The sequence below is a fragment of the Mesocricetus auratus genome, unplaced genomic scaffold, assembly GCF_017639785.1.
Source record: "Mesocricetus auratus isolate SY011 unplaced genomic scaffold, BCM_Maur_2.0 Super-Scaffold_6730, whole genome shotgun sequence".
Lineage (NCBI taxonomy): Eukaryota > Metazoa > Chordata > Mammalia > Rodentia > Cricetidae > Mesocricetus > Mesocricetus auratus.
Window position 1 is genome coordinate 37,268,102 of NW_024429184.1, and position 10,474 is coordinate 37,278,575.

The window sequence follows — 10,474 nt, forward strand, 5'->3', positions numbered from 1 at the left end:
AAGAATGCACTCAGGCAGTTCCCTGGTCAGCCCAGGGTTGCACGGAGTCTGCAGACAGGTGCAAATGACTCCTTTAAAAGAAAGACTCCACCCACTTAACTGTCTTTTTGCCTGCTCATCTCTTTCTGCTCTCTTCTCTTTCCTGCTTCTCTCTTTCCACTCGCTCTTTCCCGCTCTCCTCTCTTTCCTGCTGTTTCCCTGTGGCAGACCGGACTTTTCCTGTCTCCCTCTTATCTGTCTTCTCTCTCTCCATCTCTGTGTCTCTTTACCTCTTCCCTTACCCCTTCCATCTCTGTTCCCAGTTGGCCAACACCTACCTCTCCCTTCACTCCCTTTCCCAATAGCTCCACGTGGGTTTGTTGAGTTTTGTGGTTTGTGTTTCATTACCCACAGCTGCAGCAAAAGAACAACAGTATAACACTGTGTGTGTGTGTGTGTGTGTGTGTGTGTGTGTGTGTAGCAAATTTGAGAGGTGGTATAATAATCTCAATTTCACAGGTGAGGAAATGGAATATAGAACAGCTACGTTATTTGTCTAAAGATAATCCTCTATTAAGTTGTTGTCTGATTGTAGCCTATGGCAGCGGAGCTCTGAAACACATGAACTATTAAGTCCAATGTTATACTAATAGCATAGGTGGGCTTACCAGAGACTAATCCTTATTGTTTGTGCTTGAACTTGCTAAGCTAGGAGCTTGTTCTAGGCAGTAATTAATAAGTAATTCATAAGAACATATTCAAAAGCAGCATTTATTCAGATACTTAAATTGTATGTAATAAAAATGAACATTAAAAAAACCAATTGCTTATTTCCCTGCTTTTTAAAATTGCCATACTTTGTGTGAAGCAGAAATTCTTTGTAGAGTTCAAATGGTTTGGGAGACACAGTTTTGAAGAGAAGAGAGAATTTCATTTGACCACCAGATGGCAGCAATGTAGGATTTTGAAAGTCTTGAGTGTAGATGTCTTCAAAGACTAGATATTAAAACTTCATTAATTCAGCTTGTCCTTTATGGAAACACAGCTTTACATATCTTGGGAGAAAAGTGAACTTCATGTTTACATAGAGAAAATGAGCTTAACCTCAGAATTACTGGGGATCTGTTTTAATGGGATTTTAATATATTTCTAGATGTGTTTATAAAACTAGATATTTTAAAAAGAACCTACCATGCTACTCATAGTGTGACAGACATGTTTCAAGGAGAAATGTCTTCTTTTTGTCCTGTTGTAAGACAGACAAAACCCAAACTTATTGTGCTGTATCAGCAGTAGTAACATTGTACTATACCAGCAATTCTTAACCTGTTGGTGGTGATACCTTTTGGGGGTGCATATCAGATATTTGAATTATGATTCATAACAGTATCAAAATTACAGTTATGAAGTAACAATGAAATCACTTCCTGGCTGGGGCACTGCAGAACATGAGGAACTGTATTAAAGGGTTGCAGCCCTAGGAAGGTTGAAAACCATTGCTCTAGACTATGAACTTTGTGGTCACTGCCATACATCTTTAAAACAATTTAATTTTAATGTTTTAGTTGTGTGTGTGTGTGTGTGTGTGTGTGTGTGTGTGTGTGTGTGTGCATGGGAGTTTATGCACTTGATTAGAGTGCCAGGGAGACCAGGAAAGGGTGTTATTCTTTGGAGCTGGAGTTTCAGGCAGCTGTGTACGACCTGAGATGGGTTCAGTGAATTTAGCTTGTGTCCCTAACAGTCATCTTAACTGATGAGCCATCTCTCCATCCCCGATTGCCAAGCATTTTAATAGCATAGTATATTATTTAGATTGTTCTCTCCAAGTTAGTTCAAATTGGTGTTCATTGTATTATACGTCTCAACACTATATCCAAATTTGATAGTGATGTGATACTGATAACAATATATTCCTTCCACAAATTCTGATGAGTCAGTCAAATATTTTCCTACAGACTACTTCATTTTACCGTTAAAAGTTAGTAGATTGGTTGACATATGAATTGGGAAAGGAATTAGAGAATCACTTTCATAAGTATTTCTCTAATTTACTTTCATAACTGATTTTTTGGTGGAAATATCACTGTAATCTATTATGAAGCTCCAAGTTAGTGATGGACAGACTCTTGTTACTACTAAACCTGGCAGGACAATTTGAAAGATGGTTTGGGATAATTGTCTCAAGGGGACACTTGAGACAGTCACTTGGCTGTCACTATGGCTGTCATTGGTTGTTGGACTTCCTAGCCCATGATAATGGGCTAGGTCATCTCACTTTTTCACCTCCAGACACTGATGACTTTGTAGATGTCCCTTCTGACAAACAGAACCAGCATATTCAAAACAAAATCACCACCACCACCAAAAGCAGCAAATCATGGTGTGAAAACCAATGTTTAATTCTACAGAGGTTTAGCTTTAGGGGACTGTCCTGGGAAATCTGTCTGCTGAGACTTAGTATATCCTTCAGTGTCATCATTACTGAGCTTTTGTAACATTACAGAAAGCAATCTTTGCAAGTTCAAGCACAAACAATAAGGATTAGTCTCTGGTAAGCCCACCTATGCTATTAGTATAACATTGGACTTAATAGTTCATGTGTTTCAGAGCTCCACTGCCATAGGCTACCATCAGACAACAACTTTAGACAAATAACGTAGCTGTTCTATACTCCATTTCCTTACCTGTGAAATTGAGATAATTATACCACCTCTCAAATTTGCTACACACACACACACACACACACACACACACACACACACACGGTATTATACTGTTTTTCTTTTGCTGTAGCTGTGGGTAATGAAACACAAACCACAAAACTCAACACGTGGAGCTATTGGCAAAGGGAGTGAAGGGAGAGGTAGGTGTTGGCCAACTGGGAACAGAGATGGAAGGAGCAAGGGAAGAGGTAAAGAGACACAGAGATGGAGAGAGAGAAGACAGATAAGAGGGAGACAGGAAAAGTCCGGTCTGCCACAGGGAAACAGCAGGAAAAAGAGGAGAGCGGGAAAGAGCGAGTGGAAAGAGAGAAGCAGGAAAGAGAAGAGAGCAGAAAGAGATGAGCAGGCAAAAAGACAGTTAAGTGGGTGGAGTCTTTAAAGGGGTCCTTTGTACCTACCTGCAGACTCCGTGGAACCCTGGGCTGACCAGGGTACTGCCTGAGTGCGTTCTTCCAGGTGACATGGGAAGGCCAGCATAATGCCTGAATCCTTACATATACAGTACATGGTGTGTGTGTGTGTGTGTGTGTGTGTGTGTGTGTGTGTGGTATGTGACACTTGTCCTGTCATTAGTAGTGGGCTACTGAGGGAGACAACGTGATGCAGAGAAGGAGACAGAGTGGGAGGGCTGAAGTGGTTGAGTTCAAGAGTGAGAACCACCGAGTTTCTAGCTCAGTGGAAGAGTGCTTGCTTAGCGTGCTAAGACCCTGCATTCAACGCCCACACCTTAAGGAAACAAACCCAGAACAGAAGAGGTAAAACAGAGAGGGGACCCAGGGGAGAACAAGAGGTGGGAACAGGAGCCTAAGTGCACCCCCCCCACAAGAACTAGAACTACAATGTAAGTTACTATTCTTTGAGTAATATGATTATTTTACAATTTATGTGTGAGTCAGAAGAATACATAATAAATCAGATTATAGTAATGGTGAAGTCTCTACCCTGAGACCCTTCCCATCAAAAATATAAAGAAAGCAAGGAGGAAAGCTGAAGCAGAAACTGAGGAGGCTGGGCATGCTATGGAAAGTGTCAGGCAGTGTGTGGGCTGCTCGGAATCTAAAGGGGTGCAAAAGGAAAGACCGTGGTAGAGAGAACACAGAAAAAAAGGAGACAGTGGTCCGGGGAAGGGGGAGGCATACATCGCTTGTCCTCTGGGCTCCATCACGTGGGCCGATGTTTATCAGCTGCTCCTTGTTAACGTGACCTTGAGCAGGTACTTGGTACCAGGTTAGCTGGGCGTGGGGTCCCTGAGATGAGATTGGGTGGGCATTCTAGCTCACCCCTGAAAATGATTAAATCAGGATCCCTAATCAAAACATTTTTTCAGCTACTAGAGTAATTTTTTACATTTAATATTTTTTGATTGACACATATTAATATCTGCATATATTTATGAGATGTGATATGATGGTTTTGTTCCTGTACACATTGAGGGGTGACCCCAAGGGAAATTAGTATATCCATCTTCTTAAACTATTAATGTCTCTCCTAGTAGTGTTCTCTCATTCCTCTCCTCAAGCTAATTTGCAGTCTACAGAGCATTTTGTTTAATCTAGTTCACCTTGCTTTGCCAAAGCTCATTTTCTGTCATACATTAATACTGACCGCACTTCTATGAGATTAACTTTTCTGGCCCCTATTTACAAGTGAGGTCATGATTTTTGAAGATGAATCCGAGTAGAGTCAGGCCACCGGCACGGTGCGGTTATATGCACACAACGCACACGTCAGCTTGCGTTGTTATCATTCTCATTCGCTTTAGATAGATGTAGGCTCTGGTGTATAAGAATCCGACCTGAGCAGTGGGACTAGCAGGTGATTCCAGTTTCCTGTATGCTCCTTAGAGCTGTAAACCACCAGTTCTTCTCACTTCTCCTGTCAGACATCATGGTTCTGTTGACTCTGGTGACTGTGACAATGACTTATGGTAATACCAGTGTCATTTTTGGTTTTATAGACTGGGGCCTCCAACCAGGAGAAAGCTTGCCTCCTATATAGATTTGGCATTTTAATCTCCCTGGAGTGACACAAAGAACACCTTAAAAGCACCATTTAGAAGTTTTCCTCCTTGATGATGCTTGGGGACAAAGCTCTTTCCAGGTTCCTATATTGTCTTAGCACCTGGAAGAGTATCAAGTTTTGATGATACGTCTTGGAAAGGATTTCCAATGAGATGCTCTGGGAAGGATATCTGTCTTGTGTAGGAGGTACTCTGGAATGTAAAAGACTGGGCCCCTGTGGATCATGGGGACAATTGGAGGTCAGTGAGCTTAGCACAAACTTCCCGAAGTTCTCTGAGTGTGTAGCCACACCAACCATTTACTGATGCAACTGCCCCATGACCACATGACTCCCTTTTTCCAATGTTTTTGTCCTTACAGTGTGAGTGGTTCTGTCTTATGGAAACATCAGGATGGTGGTACACACCAACTCGCCCCGAGTAAAAGGAGCATGGCCCCTCCATCCTTTGGCTCTACGTGACACACTTGCTCTGCCTCCCTCTCTGTCTTTCTTTCTCCTCCCCTCTCTAACTCACCTTCTTTGTCTGTACCTCGCAACCATTCATTACATGAAGTTTTGTTTTAAATCTCCTTCTAGCCTCACTCAAATACCTGATAGGTCCTACTTACTCTACTGGGCTTGTTACTGTTTTGTTTAATATCAGTTTTTGTTTGTTTTGAAACGGAGCCTCATCATGTAACCTTGGACAGCATAGAATTTACTATGTCGTCTAAGCCAGCTTCCAAATCATAAACTTCTGCCTTACAAGTCCTACTATTAAAGGTAGGTACTGCCATGCTCAGCCACGTTTGTTACATTTGCAGGTTAATGATCTCTTACTCTAAGTTTCTATCTCAGAATTCTGCCTTTGAGCCCATGTATGCACAGGCTGCTGGATGTCTCCACCTCAATGGCTACCGGTCATGGTAGTAAACAATTTCCCTACTCAACATTCTATTGTCTAAATTCATTGAACAGAAATCAAATAAAAATTGTACAAAGATTGAGAGCATTTGAGCTAAAATGGAGAATTAATCAGAATGCATTGTCAGATTCCCACACTCAATGAGGATGCCAGTCCAACAGGTACTGATGCCAGTTCAATACACACTTATGCTGCTTTGTCTTGCTGGGTTGTCCTCTACATGGTTGCTGGCAGCATTTAGACTCCCATCTCAGGGTCTACAGTATGAGAGGAAATGAGGGCTTATTGAGTAGTGGGGGCAGGAGGACACCTAATGTGGTAAATTGATTGCCATGCAAGCATGAAGACTTGAGTTTGGACCCCCAGTACTCATGTAAACATCTGCATGTGGCTGTATGTGCCCATAAAGTAATTTTGGGGGTCAGAGACAGCAAGCTCTTTGGAGCATCTTGGTCAGCTAGTCTAGCAAAACTGATGGATTCCATGTTCAGGGAGAGATTCTGTCTGAAAACATAGATGGAAAGAGAGACTGAGAAAAACAGTGCTGACTCCTGGACTCCATATGTACACCTACTGTATATGTAACACATGCATGAATACACACACACACACACACACACACCACAACACATGCAAAGGCACACACTTTTGGAAAGGAGAGCAGTGATTCCAGGTTACACGGGTCTCCAGAGCCCATGGACCTAGCAGAACATGCCTATGCCCTTCAAAAGTAGAAGCCTTGTCCCACAGAGGATAGGATGGGTCAGTTTTTTCTTTTTACTTTGCCATAGTATGTCAGATAAATTTGCATATTCAATCACACAGTTCTGTCACTAAGTACATTCACAATGTTGTATAAACAGTATCTAGTTCCAGCAAATTTTCATTGCTTTAAACAGAAACCCCTGCCACTTCTGGGCTTATTTCTTAATCTTCCATATCTAGAGTCTCTGGCAACTGCAAACTTGCCATTCTTGCTCTATAGAATATTCACAAAAATGGTATGGGATGCCTCCTTATGTATTGTTGGTCAAAGGCCCCTAAAACAACGCAAGCTCTTGTCATTCCTCTTGGCTGCCTATGGGAACCAGATGATAAGACCCTATTGCTGAAGACACCATACACCTTTTATGCAAGATACGAAGAAACCAAATGAAACTGAACTGGAAGCTTCCTCCCTGCTGACCAGATTTCATACAGAGAAGACGCTGTGTATGCTCTTATGAGAGAAAAGGCATCAGTCTCGCACCCAGACAATAACCCTAAATACTGTAACGCTTAGCTGCCGAAAAGATGTACCCGTTAGTACAATGGTGGTGCGACTGTTGTGGGGGTAACTAAGTGCTTTCTGATTGGGTTTGAGACTATTCTAGAGAAATGAGTCCATGCCAGATATGATAAACCTGGTTAAAAGCCCTTGACTAGAGAAGTCATAGGTCCTGGCAAGGAATCTACTCCTAAATTGACACAGCAGCAAGCTACCTTCTAAATACTTATATTTATACCTGTAGATAACTGTTCTCAGTTTTTTTGAACATTTTATTTTTTGTTTGATGTGTATATGTGTGCCATGGGTGTGCCTGGTGCCTGTGGAGGTCAGAAGAGGGTACTGGGTCCCCTGGAACTGGAGTTACACATGACTGTGGGCTGCCATGTAAGTACTAGGAACTGAATCTGGGTTCTCTAAGAGTAACAAGTGCTCTTAACCACCGAACAACCTCTCCAGCCCCTCTTACTCTCATTTTTAATCAGCTCTAGGTGCTGAGAGGAGATGGCGGTGGAGTGGGTGCTCATTCCTGACAGGGACGTTCTTACCGCACTCTCTGAGGCCGGGGAAACAATGAAGAAAGACACAGAAAGAGTTTAAGAGCTGGAAGAAGGGAGGCAGGCTGAGAAATGCAGGCGTCCAGGCAGGGCTCAGTCATTTCAACCTTGATCTTACAGCAGTAGTGACTGCCTGCCATGAGCACACACAAGATTGGGCCTGCCAACAGTCAGTTAGACATGGAAGAGCCTTATGGCCCTACCCCTCCTTGCTGAACTATGGTCTACTGATGGCTGCCGAGGGAGGCCGGGCACTGTCTTCAATTGTCTGCCAACGGATGAACCCACTGTGTTTAAACATAGATGCCCTGGTTCAACTCAGTGTGTCAAAACAATAAAAAAGACCTGAATGCTGGACTTACAAGGAGGGGTAGGGTGGGAGGGGGAGGGGGAAAAAGAGGGTGAGGTTGACAGAGATCAGAATTCTCTCTCTCCTTCTCTCTCTTCCTCCCTCCCCCTCTCTCCCTCTCCCCCCCCCCACAGAGTTGACAGTTCCTGTGTATCACCATGCTAAAGAGTCTATTTAGACAACCTTTTCTCCATTTTGTACCTTCCTCTTAACTGCCCTTCGATTTCAGCATTTTGTATTTCCTATTGAGACGGGGTCTTGCTATGTATGTAGCACAGGCTGGCCTGAAAGCCAAGCCCTTCCTGTCTCCACCTCCAGCATGCTGAATGTGTCACAGTAGTGGCCTGTATTCTTCTCTACTATGGGAAGATAGTATCTAAGTGACTAGTTTCTTTGTGTGACTCTTATTCCTTAGAAACTTTTGGCAGCCTGTCTTTACTCTCAGATGGAAGACCAAATCCTAACGCTTCCAAGACTTTGCCTTTCTGTCTCTCACCTTCGTGCTCAGGCTTCCCTTCTCCTCTTCCTCTGTGCTCCTTCCCTCAAGCCTCTGTAACCACCCTGCATTAGCAACATGCCCAGTCTTTCTGTGGCACATGCTATACTGTGTTGTAGAGGCCAGTGCAGTAGGCCACAAGCTCCTTCTTAGCACCTAGAGCGATGAGAGGGGTGTTATACACTAGTCTAATGTGCTATGAGGCTGTAACTTTACTGCAAGAAAGGTGAACATGAAAATTTGGGTAAGAATTAGACAGCAGCAGGATAAGGGCTGCTCACACGGTTCTGTCATCCTGATCTGCCTCCAGACCTCCATGCATCACGCAGATGACCGCTCATGGTAGAGGCTGTCTCACCTGTACCACGTGTGGTTCATGTCCTAATAGAAATAAAAGGTTGCTTGTGAAATTCTCACTCACTGGTCATGGTCTCTCTGGTCATGACGTCTTGAAAGAAGATATTTAACCTTATAGCCATAGCTCTTTCTTCTCCACCACGAACGTCTCCACATAACAAGACTCAATTTTCCCGTCACAGACAGTCATTCTAGAGGCATCCATTTCATGGACAATTATTGCATATTATACCAGTGCAGAGCAATTTAATGACAAGAAATAAAAGGGGATTAACTGTCAGTGCAGACTTGTCAAGTTTGATAGTCTAGAGCATTTTATCTCCCTGTTGGATGGTGAAGGCAAAGTAAAGTCACCATGTTCTCTGTGTCCCCAACTTATTGTCTGCTTCTCTGGGATTCTGAGGGCACATCACCATGTAGAAGGGGTTTGATTTTTCAGAAAAAAAGAAAACCCACAACTGTTTGGTTTTTATATTGCTTTTGGAAACAATGAATTGTAGGTAAGTAGAAAAATTCTCTGTCAGGGAACAAAGACACCCAGCGTTGACTTCTCATTTCTTCTTATCTCAGTCTCACCATAGAATGCGCACTTGAAGGGAAATAAGATATTGATGCTTTTCTGCTCAGGGAGACAGAGGAGGGATAGAATAGAATAGGCCTTTGTCTCATTAGCAGTTAGTGGCCTCTGCTTTGTCTGAGGAAGCTGCTCTCGTGAAGATAATCACGGTGTTTTTGTCACTGTAGTGAGGAATGCTTCCCCCATTTCCCCAGTTTCAGCTAACAAAGGCAGTTCTGGCTGGGACTGCTGGCCAAGGCAGCCAGGTATAGAGTCATAGAGTCACCGATAGATGAGCTCCTGGCTGCTTCCTGGATAGTACTGCCACCTAGTGGGAAGAGAGCAGGTTCCAGCATCACCTGAGCCTGCTCATGGTACCCTGGCAGTTCCTGGAAACCCTTGTATCTCAGTTTCTTCCCTGCAAAATGGGTTCAGTGAGTCTGATCTCAGAATGCTATCGTGAGGAATAAAGAATAAGAGAATTGGCCAACACAAAGTGAGCTCATGCTCTCAGTCAGATTGTGTGCCCTGACTTCTGTTCATGGTTCAGCCACCTCACAAGCGCCCAGATTGCTTATTATCATCCGGTTCTCAGTGAAGACACAGGGCTAGAAGCCCGAGCAAACAGACAGAAAGAGTCAGAACCTGCAAGAGCCCAGGCTGGTGGGTCTCACAGTTAAGATCTTCATGTTGGTGCATGCTTTTCTTGAGCTTTAGTAACAAACTGACTCCTTCGAAGGACAAAGAATTCTTGTGTGGATTGTTTGTGTTGGACATTGTTTAGTTTGCTTCATCTGAAGACCAAGTAGACAGGCTTGTGGAGATGCTGCCCCTGTGGTGCTGATGCAAGGGTCTGAGACCGACAGGGTTTTTTCTACCACTTGTCAGTCAGAGCTCCTGGGAACTTTCTCTAGGGGAAGCCTGAAAGCTGTTTGTGGTACAGTTTATGATGCCATCAGGGCCTTCCTCTGGCTGAAAAGCAGGCTTCCCATACAAGTCTGCTTCCTGTGGTGCCATGTGAGCCTGACAAGCAAGGCCATGTGGGGCCAACACATTCAGAAAGACAAACACCAGGCCAAGCACTGCCCCACGGCCCTAAAATTTAACCATTGACTAGAACCTTTTGTTTCATGCTCTCTCTCTCTCTCTCTCTCTCTCTCTCTCTCTCTCTCTCTCTCTCTCTCTCTCTCTCTCTCTCTCTCTCTCTCTCTCTCTCTCTCCCCTGTCTCTCTTTCTTTTTGGTTTTATGAGACAAGGTATTTCT